General features: G+C 43.5%; 2 long non-coding RNA genes across 2 annotated transcripts in view; both read right to left on the minus strand.

Moving 5' to 3' along the window:
• The window catches only part of LOC144105073 (uncharacterized), a 318,288-nt gene that overhangs the window by 212,249 nt on the left and 85,657 nt on the right, over positions 1-20,382 (minus strand). The window lies entirely within an intron of this gene.
• LOC144105069 (uncharacterized) lies at positions 6,192-19,585 on the minus strand. The gene is made up of 6 exons (XR_013308697.1): positions 19,451-19,585; positions 18,975-19,045; positions 15,317-15,423; positions 12,575-12,688; positions 12,177-12,332; positions 6,192-6,269 (listed from the first exon to the last, which is right to left on the minus strand). It is a non-coding gene; the product is annotated as an uncharacterized LOC144105069 (long non-coding RNA).

Consider the following 20,382-nt stretch of genomic DNA (forward strand, 5'->3'; position numbering starts at 1 on the left):
CCAACTCGCCCGTATTGCCATTAAGTCACTATGTTTGCGCTTGTGACAGATAAAGCTGGCACAGCCTGTCTTTCGAAACAATGGCATTCTAAGAAACATGAGAATGCAGTGCGCACGGAAAGGGAGAGGCACAAACATACTGGCTCAAAGAATAGAAAATCGTGGGCGCAGCCGCGGGACAATGTACTAGACCACACTACTTCAGGGCAACATGCCGACGGGTCATCATCATGCTTGTCGCGCATTTGGTGCCTTTACTGAATCAATAGCGTCGTTGTTTTGTAATGTGGAAGGAGTAGACTAGTTACTACGTGATAGCGATGCAGAAGAGCGTCATAAATGGAGGCTAAGGCGAAGGCAACACACACACACACACACACACACACACACACACACACACACACACACACACACACACACACACACACACACACACACACACACACACACACACACACACACACACACACACACACACACACACACACACACAACACACACACACACAACACACACACACACACACACACACACACACACACACACACACACACACACACACACACACACACACACACACACACACACACACACACACACACACACACACACACACTCTGCAACAAATACAGATGGCCGAGCTGCAAAAGCATCAAAGCGCTTGACTGGCAGTGCCTGGCAGTCAGGTTACAGAAAAAGCGCACAAAAATATGAACGGAATATTAAATATAAAATTATAACAAAAAACGGCAGTTTAGATATCTGATGCTCTAATTGCTTTATAATCTCACGCCGTTTGGATTTCGATTTGACACAGGCTCTGGGAATTATTAAATGTGGTTGGAATATTGACAAGTTTTTTTCTTCCGATATTTTGTTGCAACTTTGGGGATAAGCTACGGTTCTTTGGGTTCTAGGCAGCAGGCGCTGGGGTGCGCCGCACCTTGTAATCGCTATTCCAAAAGTGTTTAATTATGAGTGTTTCCACAATCTAGGAACTAAAGTTTGGTAAATTTAGCATATTAAAGACATCTGTAGCTTTGCTTTGACATAAATCGTATGCTGTTCTACCTAGGCCCCAAAGAACGCAAAATTGAATTAATTCTATTTTGCCCGTAGTGCAGCATACCGTAAACTGAAGCATAGCAATAATTATTCTGAAGGAAATTGGCTTGATATGTCGCATATTATATATGTAATACACAGGAAACCGCACGCAATTTTTAAAGAGGTAGGATAAATGCAAATTCCACAGTAGATCACTGCCAACAAAAAAAAATCTGAACCACTCTCGTGTAGCAAAAGTCCTTTCTGTTCCTCTTCTTCATCCGACTTGCAAACATCTCAAGAAAGAAAAAAATGTGAAAGAACCAAGTCCTCACTTGGTACATTGTTAGAAGCAAAGCCAGGCAAGCTCGGTTAGAAATGCTTGGAGTCTTACAATATATCATCCTTCTCAAGCGTGAGTGTTACAACTTATGTAGGTGTCTCACGGGGCTCGCGTCTGTAAAATTCCACATATGTTTCGTGTATTCATTGGGCAACATATAGGAGCCGCGCAGTTCCATATTGGCTCCCATGATGGCGAAAATATTGCGCACAAGATTCGTTCGCTAGCATAGACCACATAATTTCTTCTCTATTGTTGCGGTCTACTAGTTAAAATTGAGCTAATGAGCCAGTATAATTGCGCTCTGAAAGCTTCTAGCTGTGTTCAGTTAACAATATGCAAGTTCTGACGTGCTGATGGTAACGGCGCGCATCAAGTCATTGCGGTCGAAATGCCGCAAAAAAGATAAAAGAACCGTAGTAATTCGCCTACTCAAGTGAGCAAGAATTTTTTTATTGATGACAAATAAGAAAACACTGTTTAGTAAAGAAGGACAAGCACAACTTATTTGGTTTTACCCCATACGTTAGCCTCATAAAGTAGCCAAATTCTTCTGGACCACTAAGAAAGAGTTCAGCTGGCATCAAGCATTAGTGTTCAATCGCTTTAATCATCATCATTATCATCATCATCGTATGAAGTGACAAAGATTCTGTCTGCAGTGCCGCTTTCGTAGAAACAGGTGTCACTATAGTGTAACGTCCCAAAGCTGCACAGATCTGTGACGCCGTATAGTGGAGGGCTCCGGATGAATTTAAACCACCGGGGGTTCTTCAGGTGTCATGAAAACACATTTATTATATAGTAGTGCGCGAATATTCTAAATATTTGAATATATAGTCAAATATGCTTCGATTCGATTAGTTGGTTGGATCAAATAGTGAGCGCCTAAAGTTATCCTACACCAGTCGAATCCGTTCTCAAGTGTCCGAAGAGTTTACGAACATTTTTCGAACATTTTTCGAATAGTTTTAAAACAGTTGTCGAGTAGTTTTCGAACAGTTTTTGCACAGCGTTCTGCTGCGCCCAGCGTTCGTGGGAAGGAATGCTACGACACGGCCCATTCGTGTGTCGGCGTTCATGCTCATTCTTATGGCCTTCAAGAGTGGACGACGGGAGAGGGTTAGCCAGGTTTAGCAAGCCCTGCCTTCCAGGCCCGATATATACGACATCGGTATACCGGATATCGATGGTTCAAACTCTAGTCCCTCTCACCGACTGTGCTTTGGAGCTAGTCTGTTCGCTGCCATCACCTGTGTCAAAAGGCATTTTTTCTATGCGTATGACATGGCGGTCATAGAGTTAGGATACTGACTGCGTGCTGCGTGTCCCCGAGCAGAAATCAGCGCCGTGTCTTCCGAAAGCTACAGCTTTAATTCCACGACTTATTGCACCTCGGCTAGCGGTTCTCTCCTTGTAATCATTATTCGCTTCCCACGAATGCTTGCGCGAGAGGGGCAAAGCATACCGGAGAAAAACATGATAAGAGTCCTAGGGATGTGGCTGCAAGCAAGTAGGAAATGCAGCCACATACTCTGCCTGCTCGGCAAGTCAGCCGAACAGGTAGGCAGAATGATAACCAGAGTTTCCAACCGAAGACATGGAATGAAAGAAGAAGACACGCTAAAACTTGTACGAAGCCTCATAGTCAGTAGGGTCATCTACTCGCTGCCATACCACCCCATGATCAAAAGCGAAACGGAACAGGCAGAGATATCCTAAGGAAGGCATACAAGACGGCACTCCACTTAACAAGGAACACATCGAATGAGAAGCTGCTACAGCTAGGAATCAGCAACACCTTTGTGGAGCTGGCAGAAGCACAGCACGAAGCACAGCTGCAACGACTCAGAAACACGGCTACAGGAAGAGCGCTCCTGACAAGGTTGGGTCGCGACCCAATGGGGCATCTCGATCGATGCGCCGATATACCCGACGAGATCCGTAAAACCCTGCAGGTCAATCCCATTCCGGAAAACATGGACCCAAATCTCCACTCGGCCAGGAGACAGGCGCGGGCAGATTATGTGGAGAGCTACTTAGCCAAATTAGAAAACACAGCCTTCACGGATGCAACCATGTATCCATGGGATAGACGCGAAAGCTACTACAAGACAGCTTCGGTGGTAGTTGATAACGCAGGCAATCTAATCACCTGCGCAACTACACATAGCGTCAGGATAGCGGAAGCGGAGGAGGTCGCTGTTGCGCTGGCAGCGGCTGAGGGCTATCGAAAAGACGAATCATTGGTCATCCTAACGGACTCAAAAGAGACATGCAGAAACTATACGAAAGGTAAAATCTTCAGGGCTGCCTTAGCTATCCTCCGCGAAGCAGTACACCTCAGAAAAACAGCAACCCACAAATTAATCTGGATTCCGGCACACACGGGGATAGAAGGAAACGAAAGGGCAGACAGCTTGGCTCGCGATATCACGTACCGAGCCGAGCGGCCATACGCCCTGGGACAGCACTTCACCGTGGAGATAGAATTTTCAGAATACCTAAACTACTAAAGATGGTTGGTTGGTTTGGTTTATGGGGGTTTAACGTCCCAAAGCAACTCAGGCTATGAGGGACGCCGGAGTGGAGGGCTCCGGAAATTTCGACCTCCTGGGGTTCTTTAACGTGCACTGACATCGCACAGTACACGGGCCTCTAGAATTTCGCCTCCATCGAAATTCAACCGCCGCGTCCGGGATCAAACCCGCGTCTTTCGGGCCAGCAGCCGAGCGCCATAACCACTCAGCCACCGAGGCGGCTAAACTACCAAAGAGGCAGGAGAATTAGATACTCCCCACCACATAAGGGTCTCACACAACAAGAAGCAGCTAGTTGGCGGAGGCTGCAAACTGGAACATTCTTTAACTTACATATACTTAGCATGATGTATCCTACACAGTATAGGAACACATGCCCGTGGTGCGGGGCAACCCCCACGCTTTACCATATAACCTGGGAGTGTAAGCGAAACTACACGTTCCACCAACACAGAACCCCGAGTGCGGAGCAGTGGGAGAGCCGGCTCACCAGCTGCGAGCTCGCCGCCCAAAGGGCAATGGTGCAGCACGCAAGCGAAGCAGCGCGACTCAGTGGAGCCCTGGACTAGGGGCCCAACCCTGCTTTGAAGGTCAAGAGTCTGCAGCGATGCAGACGAAGACTGAACGCTGAACACTTAATGGACCAAATAAGTTTTTCTCTCTCTCTCGTGCGCGATGGCGAATAAACGCACAAATTTTCGATTCGATTCGTATTCCTATTCGATTCGGTTATGTGACTCTTTGATTCGTATCGGTTCGGTAGCAAAGCTAGCCTATTCGTATTCGATTCGATTTCGAAAACAAATCATGCGCACACCTCTAATCCTATAGAATCTCAGGTGGTAACAAAACTCTGCTTAAAGTGCACATGGTTTGCTTCGATGGCTTATTAAGCATCACTTAGAAGTTGGTGTGTGTGTGAACAAAAAAGTTACACGCAAGTGAAACCGTTTTATATACCCAACGCGGTGGCAGAAGTGTGAGTAAAGAGCGTGCTAGTATAATGAACCGGAAAACACGGCACACTCGCAGTTGCGCGGTATATCTAAATGTTATGCAGCAAGGCCTTGTTGTGTTGACTGAGGTGAGCACAGTGCAGTAGGTAAACAGACCGCCTTGACAAGTCTGCGCACGGCTTGACGGGAAGCGTCCTCATGCGTATAGCTTAATGGATCCAGTGTGGTCGCCTGCCTAAGGAGGTTATAATAATAACCAACACGATATAAATAAATATAAATAAGTTGAAAATGTGCTGTTCCCAAGCTAATACCAGCACTATCAACTTTTCCTAAAGACTGCTGCTTTGGCACAGCTCCGTTGGTGGTAAGGACAACGCGGTTTGCATCACAATTTTTGGAATATCCCAAGTCCGAGATAACATAACGTCTCCATACCAGTCATTTTTCCATTTTAAGTCTTTTCGCTCTTCTTGTATCGCTCAGGTGATGTCATGGCCTCACTTATCGCCGGTATGCGACAGTTACCGCAGCGGGCGATAGGGACAGAATAGAATTGGAGGAAATAACCATAACTAAGTTATATGCAGTAATAGGCGCGGGATCCACAGAACTCGTTTGACATGAGTGCGGTTTTTATCGTGTTACCAAGGATGAAGCAAAGTAGCGATCATATACGTGACTCGATTCTCAACCCACTTTCACGGTGGATGGCTTGGAATTTCGCTATACAAAAAAAGGCAAAAAGTGGGTAGCGGTTTCGTAAAGAGGCTGACTGACAGCCAACAAAAACGCGAACGCCAGACCGAGACACGCAACACAACAAGGACACGCTGTAAAAAAATGCTCCGCAGTACAGAGAAACCCGCTAATAATGCGTTGGAGGAGGGTTTTCCGCAACATGAGGTATGGACTAAATGTCAGAAACAGAGACTCCGTATGACGACTGTCACATTCTTGGTAACGGAAAGTCACGCCATGCTATGCATGAGAACAAAGTCGTTTTTTGACAACGAATGCTTCTGCTTTGTTCTTATTAAAGTTACCGCAATGTGTATGCATACGTCCTTCGTTCACTCAGAAGTGATTTCATCTGGAGCGGAAATTATCTGTATTGTAATTATGTACTTTTTGTAGTACATGAACATGCGTCTTCGTATAGCTTCTGCCCACAATGTTCACTGCAGATATAGCCGTCCAGGTGCCGGAGAAATAAGTATTATGTACAAGGCTTTCCTTTACGCATATTATGTAATGCATACATACAAAGAATGCAGCTTAGAATGAAAGAGTGGTAAGTGTTTGGGTGGGTACAAGTACATACGTTTTATTTTAATGGAAAACTACACACACTGTACATCTGCACATTGCTGTCGGATCCATCTGAAAAGCATAAAAAAAATTCTCATTTAGTAGTCACACAACACCAAATATAAATTTCACAAATACATTTCAACCATCCGCTATTGAACTATCGGCTTTCATAGAAGCTTGCAAAAGCCATTCACTGAGAACCAACCCGTAATAATTTGTTGCCCAAAATTCATTTCTCATAACAGTAAACAGTAAAAACCCACAGGTCCAGAAAGAAGCAGACAAGATTCGCTTACCCGGGAGGCACTGTGCGCATGAGTCTTTACGGTTGTCTATCATTTTGTTCAAACAGAAAGCAGCTCAGGATGGGTGCCAGATACAATTCAATGCAGGCGCCTTTCTGTACATAGTACTCAATGCACAACTTAGCGAGCAAGGAACATTGGTAACATCTGAAAAAGACCAGACGCTTGCCAAATTTATCGTCCATCCAATTTGTTATAGGCAAGACAAGACGAAGCGAAAGTCCCATACCCAGTTTATATCCAATTAACGGGTCGAAAAACGCAGTAACATCGACGAGTTCACTTCAAAGCGAGAGGCTCCACTTCAGAGCGCGCCACCATGTTGGCTGTCGAGCATCTGCTGCGTACGCTGTGTGCTATATGTTTGACGTCACCGTCCGGTTTCTTCGACCCTTTTCGCTGCATCCGAACCGCCACTTCCGCTTCCGGCGTTTCGACCAATCAGGTGTGCCCGTTGCGGCAGATTATGACGCTTTTTATTATGTCACAAACTTGGAATACGGCCCCAGGAAGCACACTTCCCCCAAACTGCATGTTTTCACTCATAGTTTCCGTTATCTCAGCATGTGCAAGAAAATGTACTAATATCTGAAGCTAGTGAAAATGCAGTCACACGTACCGGTTGCAGCTCACTAAGAAACTCCAATATCTCTGCAGTGTGCCTCACGAGGAACGGATGCTCAAGTTTCCAAAAAGGGCTCTTTGCAGAAATTTAACCAAAGGCGTTGCCATATCAGCCTTTTCAAAATGATGACCCAGAAAGACGAAGTGTCCTCATGTGTCTGAAGCAAAAGAAGGATGAAGGCATGAGTCTTTCTGCTTCTTGAACAGTTGTGATACGTTTTTTACTGGTACTGCTTGGCGCAGCTTCAGTTTCCCTCTTGACATTTTGTGAAATAATTCCATATCTGCGAAAGATCTCGCTAGCAAACATTTTGGCAGTAATGGAGAAGCAAAAATACCTATAACCTGGGTCTTTTTTGTGACGCTAAAGGAAGGCTCGCCTTTTAGGTTCATTGATTAAGAAGAGGTCCATGTGGCAACAAACTTTGAGAGAATTTCTGCATGAGCTCTGTGTTCTGAAGCCTAAGAAGTTCTCATGAGGTGCCCTGTAGATATATCACAACGCCTCAGTGAGGTGTTACCAGCCCTGTGAGTGCAGTGCCACTTGAGATGAAGGGTATGTACTTTTCCTCCCCACATGCAGCAATGATGTATATGTCAAGCGAAAGCATAAAAGATTTCTAAGAAGTGCAATTCAAGATTGCTTGCAGAGGAAAGCACAAGAGTCTGGCCATGCTCAGCTGTTACCTTTGCTTCTTGCTCGAGTTGTACAGTGAGTACTACGTAATGACAGAAGGTGTCTGCATCAACTCAAATATAACACCCGTAGTGTGCGACCTCCATCTTGCATTACATGACAGGCAATTTTATAACGCCCTTCATGCAAAGTGTGTCATCAGGGTCAGTGTGTTCTGTCAGCCTTCTGGTCCTGTGGTTTGTGCTGTGTTTTCTACTCTTAAATTATTTACAGCCTTCATTCTCGCTCCATGAAGCCTGAATGTGCTACACTGGGCAGCTCCACGCCTCGTGAGCAGCCCAGTGGCCTTTTTTTCATACATCGGAGGCACTCAGCTCGAAAGCCATGTTTACTATATTCAGGAGACAAGGCTACATGTGAGACACATCATTAATAACCAATTCTCACAGTGGCATCTGGTGCAAGAATATCTAAATACTACTCAATTTTCGCTTAAGTTTTCAGATACACCCTTAGATTAAAAACTTAATTTGGCTACATAAGCTGAAGCACAGCACCAAGGTACTCAACAATTGCCTGAAGCACTGTACGCAAGTTCTCGTGCCATCATGAATACAGCATACTGTCCACGTCTTCATCATGCCATGTCACTCCAGCACTTCGGTAGAAAAATTTTCCTATAGAAAAAGAGTAGCTTTGTTTATGTTAGATTGGCCATATTTTATTTTACTATATACTATGTACTTCTCATTGTAGTGCCCCAGACTAAAAAATACGAATGATTATCACGCTTTGAGTTATGTCATATATGATCTCCAAATTTGGTGTAATTAATATGTTCTTAGAAATTCTGATTGAAATAAATATGACAAAATATTATTTCAGAAAATGTGGCGCAAGGAAGGACGCTAGCTAGGTAACCTGGATGAATGTTTTCAGTAGCATGGAGCCATCGGCACCCTTGAACACAAAATGTACAATTTAGTGGGTTTTACCTTTCCAAATGGAATTTCATGCTGCAAACATTTAAGTAAAAAAATTTCAACCTTCCATTCTGCATAAAGGAAAGAAAATTCCTCTGGTTTATTTCACAAGCCTCTGAAAGTACACAATTCAGTGAATGTACTCTACAAGTATTTGAACCTATCAGCACGAGACAGAGACGAGAAAGGAAACAAAACAGGCACTGACTCGCAACTGAAGTTTATTGAAGTGAACAGAAAGTATATAGAAAAGCCACACACCAGAAACTCATAATTAAACATAAGCTACATCACAACAAAAGTAAAAGATCGCCCTTAATATTCCTCTCATTTAGACAGTCCAACCCGCTGCGTGTTAACGCTATGGGCAGCACACACACATTCGTCACCGAGTCATAGGATGTGTCTAGCCTCGATAATTTTCCCGTTAATCTGCTCTGAACGTAGCGCCAAAATGCGTGTTGCCGAAAGGAATGGCTAGCAGCCTTCACATCCCTTGCAATGTGCAGATAAGTTAGAACCCCTACCAATATCCAAATACCTCTTGTGCTCCTGTAGTCTTACATTGATACACATTCCAGTTTCACCAACATAAACTCAACCACATGATAATGGCATCCGACGCACCACATACATTTTTCAAGGCACATATATGTTGCCACGTTTCACTTGACGCATGTGCTTTTCCCTAACAAAATTTGCAAAATTATTAACAATTTTACAGATTGTATACTACTTATTAGGGGCCGACATCACCATTTTTACGTCATACCTTCTGGCCGCAGTTTTCAAATTTTGCGACAATCTCTGTATGTACAGTAACACAGTCAGTCTTTTGGCATCTGACTGGCTGGCCCCGGCCTGATCGTGCCAGTCCCTGCGAAGGGGTTTCAGCTTTTACATGCTAAAGGGATGAATAGCGCAGCATCATGTAATGAGGACAGCAGGACACCACACCCACGCACAAGTGCCAACCTTAGAGCAGATACAGAATCCAAGAGCGCGTGTTCGACATTCAGCGTTGACAGTCAAAGGAACGAGGAAACACGGATTTGAACGCTAAATATTGAACGATCCCGATCCTTGGCTGTCAACGCTGAATGTCAAGCACGCACTCTTGGATTCTGTATCCGCTCCAAGGTTGGCACTTTTGTATGGGTGTGCTCTCCTGTTGTCCTCGTTACTTGATGCTGCGCCATTCTTACCTTTAGCGTGTCTGACCAACTTGCCAAATCTTATGCGCTCAGCTTTAACAATTTATCGCACGCTCCTGTAATAGCATGGTTGGGAAATCATGATTTCATTAGCCTTAAAATCTTCTCTTGGAAACCAGTTGTCACGCTGTGAAACCATGGCTTCGCCGATACCGAGTCTAGACTTGACGACGCAATGCTATCTTTCACTAGCTTAGAATCATTCGACCAACTGTGAAGTAGCGGCTTAACACTCCTGGGTGAATATTGCTAGCACACATGGCGTGTGCAGAACATCACGGTAAGGTTCAGAAACCGCAGCTCTTTTTGTTGGGATATTTTCTGCAAGGTAAACTTAAGACTAAGGCCTTGCTCCTTAAACAACTTCACAATATGTACAGGTCCCACACTATCGCAACCTCTGTAAAAGGCCAGAAAATCATAGACGTAGAGAAAGCTTTTCCCCCCGCACATGTAATTTCTTGGCAATCATTCCATTCACCCTGCTTAAAAGAATATTTCGTAGCACAGGGACAACCTTCGAATCGATATATTTAGCAGACGTTTTAACAAATGCCGCCCTGCCATACTCCACAAACATGCTCTTTAATTCAGATAAAAGGAGGCAAGTGCCAAAAAAGACATATTCGACACCCGTTCCTAAACACAAGCTCTCGTTGTGCTCCGATATACACATTCATAAGCTCTTCACGAGATCTTTCGGCGGGATAAAATAAAATAGTTCTACATCGACACTAATCGCAAGACAATCCCTTGGATTGTCATTCTTAAGATACTCAACCACACTGCGAATTGGGTACAAGAAATGGATCTTCAATACGCGAAGTACAGATGCTTTTGCAAATAACCAGAGACAATTTTGCATGAACCCTTTTCTGAAATTTTTCTGAAGAGCATGTTATTGAATAGCATTTATTTGAAGAGCATGTTTGTAGAGTAGCGCAGTACGGTATGTGTTCTAAAATCTGGAATATGTAGTGTTTCGAAGGTTGGCATTGTGCTAATCGATATTTTTTTGAGTAGGGTAGATAGAATAACTGTCAAGAACGTGCATGGGCTGGGAGAAAACTGTTTTGCTATGTCGACGATTTTCTGGTCCTTTATAAAGTTGTGATAGTTAGGGACATGTACATATTCTCAACTTGTTTAAGGAGCAAGGCCTTTATCTCAGGTTTACCTTGGAGCAAAAGTCCCAAGAAAAAGAGCTGTGGTTTCTAGACCTTACCTTGATGTTCTGCACACTTCATGTGTGCTGGCGATATTCACCTAAGAGTGTTAAGCTGCTACCTGGCTGCATGTCGACCATTCCAAGTTAGTGAAATATAGCATTCCACTTTGTAGCGTGGGCTCAGAATTGACGAAATAATGCTTTCACAGCATGACGAGTAGTTTCCAAGAGCAGATTTTAAGGTTAACGAACGCAGGATTTCCCAACCTTGCTACTGCAAGAGCATATGATAAATTGTTAAAGAAGCTGAGACAGTTTCGCGGTGACCGGCACAATCAGGCTGGGGCCATCCATCGAGACGCCAAAAGACCAGTTGTGTTACCGTATGTACATAGATTGTAGCACAATTTGAAAAATGTGGCCACAAGGTATGATGTAAAAGTGGCTTTCTCGGCCCCTAATAAGGTGTCTAAAATATGTAAAATTTTAAGAATAATCCTGTGAATGTGGATCGAGAAAAGTACACGTGTAGAGTGAAATGTATATGTACCTTGTAAAATGAATGTGGTATCAGATATTATTATCTTGTGGTCTGGTTTATGTAGGTGCAACATGTAAGATACAGGAACACAAGAGGGTAGGGGCTTGGCTAGGTGGTTGGGGTAACTTTGCTGTACATTGCACAGGATGTGAAGGCTGCTACCCTTCCCTTTGGCAACGCGCATTTTGGCAGTAAATTCAGAGAGATTAAATGGGAGATTATTGAGGCTGGACACATCTTATGACTCCGTGACGAGCGTGCGAGTGTGTTGTCTATCGTGTTAACACGAAATGAGTTGGACCATCACGATCATGGAAATGTTGAGGGCGATTTTTGACTCATGTTGTCCTCTATGCTTATCTGTAACTGCGTGGTTTATGGTGTTGCTTGGCTTTTTATATATTCCCGGTTCACGTCAATAAACTTTAGTCGTGAGTCAGCGCCTGTCTTCTCTCTGTTCTCGTCCCTGTCTTTCGCGCTGGTAGATTCACCGCGATGGCTCACCTCTGCAGAAATCCAAGACATGACGTTTTCCTCTTCACACTCGTGGTTTAGCGCATAATACGGCAAAGGCTTTTCAATTCCAAGGAAAGTTCATGGCTTCATTTAACACTGCCTCCTGCTTACAAGACACAGAGCAGCATTCATTGTAGATTCTACCTGCGGCACAAAGAGCAAAGTTTTAGTTTGAGTGGACTAAACTAGGAAAGAAGCACAAAATATCTACAGCCAAATAACTGAACTGAAAGAAATAGAGGGTAGTGTAATAGCGAACACATTGATATATTGCATGCAAGATATATGCATGATATATTGTAATATCCAACACTTCTACCATTTCCTTAGCCAACTACTTCATAAATACCAAAAAATGCAGTATCGAACAAATATTGATACAGTACTATTAGTGTTAATAGTAGTAGTGCAGGTTCCATCAAAAAAGGGCCCAGTGCTGGCTGTCGTTCCCACAGCAGCCTTGTGACCAATGGCTGGTGTAAAGAAAAGAAGAGGAATGACTGAAAAGAGAAAGAGCCAGGGGGAAGGAAGATAGGTATATAAGGGCTTAGGATATGATAGACAAATACGGTTGTTCAGACAGTGAGCACAAAATAAACATTACCACACAACTAAGGGCATACGAGACCAAACATATATGTCATTGTGCAGAGTGGCAAACTTGATGCCATTTAGCCCAAAATTTGTTTTCAATAAAGTGATAATAATTATTGATAGCATAACTGACCGAGTGAAACCAAAACAGGGATGAACAGGGAAGTTGTTAATATTCTGGCAGAAATTTTAAAAAATGGACCTGGCCATGGCATACAATGCAGAGAATGAATAACCAATGGTATCTTACGGCAACAGGATGACATTGATGGATTGTAATGGCACAAGGGCATCTGTGGTCAAAGAGTGCCCTAGCACAAGTTAATTTCGTCTACTCATGGTGAGATCAGAGACCCATCTCCCAAGCATTTCATTCCAGATAAGTCGAGCACCACGCCAGGAAACAGCTTGTGCATTGCATCGCAACAAAATGAATTTCATCCGAAGAAAAATATAGCAGGAGATAGCTGATTATAAGCTCGCTAGAAAAGATTAGGAGATTTCTGAGGATAGTGTGGCATGCAGCTGGTGCAAGACACAGATAATTAAACTGGAAGAGGCCATTCTCCCGAGGTGAATGTAAACTAAGCGATGAGGACAATGAAATTCACTACACTCGAGCTGTTAAGAATCAGCTCAAATTCCGTGCTTCAAGAAGATGCAAGTTTGCTCAGTGACAAGAAAAAATCATAAGTTCGCCCAAGAATTAGTATCTTGGCGGTATCAGGCTGCAGGTGCAGATGAATTAATCCTGCCTCAGAGTAAAGGTACATAGAGCACAAAGCATTTTAGGCCAGTCCTACACTGACAGCTGTAGATAAATATTTTAAAACTGTTCTTCATTGCACAAACAATAATACCCAGTTTGTATTGGTCGTGTGATTATGTTTATGAGGCTCTCCTAAAAATTCTAGCCAGAGCTAAAATACAAGCTGTCTCAACTTTGTTTCTATAGCAACCACGAAGAACTTAAACACATGCAGATTATTGAAGTAGAAGTATTATTCTTCATGGTGTGCCCTACAAATTTTAAATTATACTTAGAAGTAATAGAGTGATGTGCTTGTGCCACAAAAACTAAACCTCAACAACAAAGAGAACACAAGATAAAGGCAATCACAAATTGCCCAAAATTTGAATGTTTGACAGAACAAATATGAAAAGAAAACCACTCGACAACTGGAACAAAACAGCGTGATACCGAGCGCACATTTGAAAATTGTTTCATCCAAATCCCGTCTGGTGCTCCAGCAATCGTCAGCCAGCATGTCATGAAATGTACCTTAGTTCTGGTAGCTGTAAAGGGTATACAGCTGATATGGCATTTTGATATGTGAACAGTAACCCTCAATGACCACCAGGCTGAATACTTTCAAGAGGCTGTTCTAGTAAGAAGACTGCAGTGAAACACATAGCAAGTTATGCTGGCGTAATAAGGCAAACCGTTAATCTGGGAGTTCGCTTCCACGCAACTCTGAGGTAACTCCTAAAGTGTTGCAATCGAATGCAAAAAAGGACTGCCTATTATATAAACAACAGTCAAGAGGCTGCAATGCAATGCAACGACGGAAGTGGTGCAATACAGCAATAGCTATACAATGTACACTTTAAGCAACACAATGAAACATGAAATTTTATCCGTAATTTTCAAAATTTAAATATCTGTTTTCCGCTCTCTTGCAAAATTAAGTTTAGATCGTGAAAGCGCTCAAAAAGACAAGGATACAGAAAGAGATGGCCACACAGTGCGCTTACTTCCAGTGTCGTTTTGAGCGCATCCACTATCTAAACATGGTTACCCAACTAGCCTAAACGTTTTCGTTGTTCTAAAATTACGCCTTTCACAAAGTGGGAGCCGCTTTCACCATACAAGGTGCACCATAACTAATCCAACACTTTTTTCATATGTTTTCTCTAAGAATAAACACTGCTTGAAGATTTTGAAATAATACTTGTTTTTTCGATTCTACAAATGTAACATGCAAGTGTTCAATGAAATGACCATCTGCCCATCTTGATCATTGCTCAAAATCAGGGTATAATGCACCATGAAGGGCAGGCTCTGCTTGATTTTTGTGTTTTCCTAATGGAGCATGTATGTACAACCCTTCTGCTGGCTTGTATGCAGCAGGTTTGTCTAGCTAGGTGAACTGTGGTTTTGCTATAAAGACGAAATGGTACTTTGAATGTGAATGACTTTCTAAAATGCACTTAACATAGATACCGGGACTTCAACAGCACCTGGTGTAAGCAAGATCAGTGGGAGACCGCAGGAGTGGCCTAGTGGCCTGAGCATCTGCCTCGCAAGCGGGAGGTGCGGAGTTCGATCTCCAGTGCCACCGGGTAATCAGTGTTGACACAATGGGTCGTTTCAATGCCCAGTGTAAAACATGAAATAAACATGCTGGGATATATACAAAAAATGATTTTCGTGCTCTCTCTTACATGACATCAGTTAATCATATCATAGTGTTGGTAGTACACAAAATGCATGTGCGGAACATACACATGCACTGGGTTTGCTCATATCTTACCTGCTATGTGCTGTTATGGCATGTTATGTGCTGGATAAGCAACAGATAGTGAGCAATGTTGTGTTGCAGCCTTTCTTCTGGTTGAATTCGAATAATGTGAAGTGCAGCTGAAAGAAATTGTTTCATACATAAGTATATTTCATGCAACACAACAAAAGTGCACAGCACCATCCTGAGTTGTGGTCTAAACTAATAGCGAGCATTTTACTACTCTATGTAACATATGATGCAAGTCAGTGATGCTGGAGGCACAAAACTAAATACTGTGAGGTAACAAGAGCTAATATGAACAATCATGCCTTTAAGAGATATTGTCAATATACATTTTCCTGAATGAACTAAAGTTATTCTTCGAAGCATTCAGAGGAAGACAATTTCGCTAAATGCCTTTTGCCAGAATAGGCCTTTTATGAACCAGTTGCAAATGTAAAGAATCTGACTTTAAGACCATGCTATGCATGCTCTAATGCCAAAGTAGTTGCATACAAGCAATTTGTATACTACACTCCTAGTTTTATGGTGGGCCTGTACTTCTCAATTTTCGCGCAAGGTAGTGGAAAGTGTGTGCCATAAAACAGACCTCTGCTTGCTGAAACCTACAAATAAATACTGGGTTTTTAAGGCAGGAAAGAAGTTACAAAGTTCCTTTTGCAGGTTTTGAACTTCAGACTAGTTATTTGAAAAATATCAATTCCTGACCAGCAATGATTGATATTTCAGCAAATAACATTTCCATTGTAACAGTGGAAACACTCTCTTATTTGAGGAACGACTTTTCAAAAGCCTGCGTTTCATGGTGGCTGTCAAGTACCCCTGATAAAGAGAAACCAGTCACGACACACAACCAAGCCCCCGTAGCATTTTGTCAATGATACCCCCATGATGTAGCTTTAAAGTAAGTGTTAAGCAATACAAATACAAATCCCTTGATTTCCTTCATGATTTATCACTGGTGTATACACACAAATATAATCGTACAAGATGTGGAGTGCATGGTAGAGAGAGTAGGCAGATGGTTTCTTTACACTCACGAAGTGAACAAGGGAAGGAAAAATCTCAGGGTGCTTGCCAACGTTTCGACAAGACGACTTGTTTTCGTCTGGGGTCAACATATACAGACGAAACTTAGAATCTCTCAAGTACAGGGTTGTCCACTCTTAATGCGAACACGCGAGCACATGGCTGTGCTCTTTGGGCCACTGCGTCTGACACTGCCGCACATCGAAGTGTAACAGATGACACGAAGCACCACATACAGGTGCATCTCCTGCTTCGCCATTTTGCAGCGATGAGTGGCTGCGCCGCACGCAGTGGACCTCTAAAGAGTGCAGCCACGCGCTCACATGTTTGCAATAAAACTGGCCAGCTCTGAACATTCCGGAATCGGCGTAATTATTTGAAAAGGCCTTGCACATGGTCAGAGGTTTCCCAACCCATAATTTCCCCCTCCTTTCCTGCTTTCTTTAATTTATCATTATACTTTAACCTTATGCCCTGCACCTCCTGATGTCACTTCTCGGAAGCTTGGCTCCCACACTCCTCCCCTCCCCCTTCTTTCTGCCTTTTTTCTGAACCTGCCCTCATTTTATCTTTTTCCTTCAAATTATTTGCCCCCCCACCCCCTGCTATTTTATTCAGCCATGCTGCTTTATTCCTTTATCCTAGTTTTCAGGTAAACGCACCAGTCATACCAAGCCACCTGTTGCGGCTGGACATAAAGCCTTTCAAGCCCACTACCTCTCCACGCTCCATACACCGGGATTCCTTTCTCATGAATTGGCCTTTTCTTTTCACAGTTTTGCAGGTCAACAGGTTAGTCTCCTTTAGCAGCCATCATGCCTGGTCAAGGTTCACGCTCCCAATCCAACGCCCTTCCCATATCGCACCTTCGTCCTACACAACATGCATTTCGCCTCGAAGTGAAATCCTTATTTAAACCCCACCAATGATGAACACTTTGCCAGACAAAGACAAGTCCTCTTGTCGAAACTTCGGCAAGCACCCTGAGGCTTTTCCCTTCCTTATTCAGTTTGTGAGATACCAGGGACAGGTGTTCAAGCAGCCATACCACACTAATACCCCTGTCACACGGGCACCGCAAAGGACTTTGAGAATCAGGTCCTTATATCCATAGGCGCAAGGAGTGCAGCTACACGGCGCAAATGTTGCGCCTTTGCCGCTTAGGGCCTTGGAGGCGAAGGCGCTCAACCGAGGCCTTCGGAGCCCGAAGGCGCGGCCTTCGAGAACGTGTGATCGCAGTGCCATCCAAAGTCAAAAAGTAAAAGCAATAAAAACATAGAGGCAGCTAATAATGTTTGAAAACATTTTTTTCAAAAACGAAAGGTGTGTCTGACTTTGGTTTTTGTACAGGTGTTTATGTTTTATGTTGAAATTCCAAGACAGTGAAAGCGTTGCGGGCGCTCGGTGGCCAAGGCAATACACGTAGAAAACCTGCTTCTGCTGATGAGAGTAGCTGTTGCAGTACTATTAAGGAAGCAATCAGAAAAAAAAATTGTCTAAGCTCAACGAATGAACAGAATACAGCACTTTAATTTTAAAACCCTCAATTCAGCCACCTCGAGCATAGCAGCGGGTGCTAAGCCTGAACGACTTTCACCTTTGGGCTGCACCAGGTAGCGGCGTCGCTGCTCCTTTAAGCTTTCGTCCTTTGGTGAAAAATGGTGCCTTTGCTGGAAAGGCGTTCGAGGAATGCCGTGTGACAGGGGTATAAAGCACATTTTTTAGTAACACGAAAGACTCAGTGCCTTTAGTTCTGACCACATTCTGAATCATGATTTGGTGGGTTTGTATATCAAAATAATGGACATGACAAAAACAGCTAATTAGTGAGGGCTATTATTTCCTATAGGTGAAGTTATAACATTCTCTTAAAATAATGAAAAGAAACCAGCACTGACATCAATGTAAAATTTGGCTTTAACATACTGACATGAGTATCTAGTTAAACGTAAATTCCCTTTTCGCACTTCAAAACTGCATGCATTATTTCTAGAAAGCATGAGAACAGAAGCTCATACATAGTGCCAAAGAAAAGAGTGCATAATAGTACTATTTATGAGGTGTTTATCGGCAAATGCAATGAGCAAGGCTACGTAAGCGGCAATCCAGAGTTATTATGTGTCTTACGAGTACATGCACTTGAGAGGTGATAGCAGCTGTGGACGCAGCTGTCCATCGCAGTTTTGAGTCTGTCGAGATAACACGTGGGGTAAGGTATTCCCTGTTTTGCTGCCGAAGGCAAAATCGTCAGCCAGTGGAGTTGCCTTGCTGTTCACTGTCAATATCTACTGCTCAAAGTAAACTAGGGTATAAAAAATACAGTATTTCCTATTATGCTTTGGCCAAATGCAGTGAGAATGAAACAGACTAGAGAATTGCCTTATGATGTTTGCACTCTTTACTTTGCACCAGAGGAAAATAAATTTGTGTACAGTTGACCTACTGCTTGCCACTGTCCTAGAAGAAATGAATCCAGGTCTCAAAGTCTACCGAGAGGATACTGATGCTGCATGTGCATTTCTCTGAACTGTTCTGAAATATGTAGAAGTTACCAATTTTTTTACTACCTGATTACACACTGTAATCTTTGCAAGGAATATGAGGTTAATGGACTGGGAAAAAAAGTCAGGAATGGTACCCTTGGTACTCGGCACTTGGACAAACAGATGACCCGCTGGGCGTCCCCAGGAGCTCTGCTACCGGGCAACCCTAGCAACAGTAGTCAATTGTCCAGATCCAAAGGAGCCATGCGAATGATTGTCAAGAAGTCAAGTTTAAGGACAGCAGAGGCATGAACACAAAAGTTTTCCAACGTTGTTTCAGTGTGATAAATGGTTTCAAATCTCTAGACTATATCTGGTAGTACACAAATTATCAGAAGACCACCACCTGCACAGAATCATCTCAAAACACATTCGACACGCATTATCAACATGGACAGTTTGTGCTTAATTGAATCCAAAAGTTTACGCTGATCGACCAATGTTACTTCAAATAGAGACAGAAAGCGCATACACGTTGTACTGATGTTATCGTGAACATAACATGCGACGAGACGCAGGCTTACAATACAAACAAAAAACCGCTTTCAAAATTTGAGAACAAAAGGCTCACCTTCTCACAAGTTCGCCAAACCGGAGACGTTGCCGAGTGGCTGCCGCCAAAGTCACTCGCAATGCACAGAAACAATAAAAATGCAGGGCCGCTGACTTTCCTTGAGCAATTTCAGTCGATTAAACTTCCAACTGTTCGCACCGACTACCTCTGTAAGCATGTCTACAAGTTAGCGGCGGAGCCACGCCATTTGCAATTTACAAAGCTGCACGGGAAATTCATAGCACCATTCGCGTATTTGCGTTCATGCTCACGTCGCTGATGTCGCAAAGGCACACAACGGACGGCTAAAACATATGATATATTTAATTTTACGGTAGCTTTTTTAGCTGACAAACTTAATGGTTTGGTATATTAGGTTTTTTTTTCGTTACATGAACGTTATTACCACCAGCTGAGCGCAGCTTGGCCATGGCTAGCCATAGCGAAGTCGAAGCGCTAGCCAAGCCCGCAGTCGGAAACATGTGCGCAGTTAGCGTAGTGTGGAGTTGAATGAACAGGCGCTTTGGAATGCGTTTTTGTTCTTCCGTGTTCGCTGCGTGCGTCCTGCGCGTTGTGTGTCTTTAATATGTGTCTGTGTATGTGTGTGGCCCGAACGCTGCATTGGAGTGTGCAACCGCTTGCTGTCCCGTGCGGCATCGGTGCGTAGTAAAACGATGAATGAGAATGTGCGCTAGAATAACAGGGGCGGGCCCTGCACAAAAGAGGACCTTGCAGCCGTCGGAAAAGCTGCTCTCCCGCGCGACTGCAAGAATCTGGCGAGTAACAGTCGACGCGCGTTTCGGTAGATGATTCCGTTTACCACGCCAGAAAATTCAGCACTGGCCAACAGAAATGATGAGCTGCTACTGCATCATGATAAACACCTGTGTGATGTTTGTGACAGGCTTGTTGGATGTGAACGTGGCCGTGAATGGTGTTCGCCGAGCAGC

The sequence above is a fragment of the Amblyomma americanum genome, chromosome 1, assembly GCF_052857255.1.
Source record: "Amblyomma americanum isolate KBUSLIRL-KWMA chromosome 1, ASM5285725v1, whole genome shotgun sequence".
In the NCBI taxonomy this organism is placed as follows: Eukaryota; Metazoa; Arthropoda; class Arachnida; order Ixodida; family Ixodidae; genus Amblyomma; species Amblyomma americanum.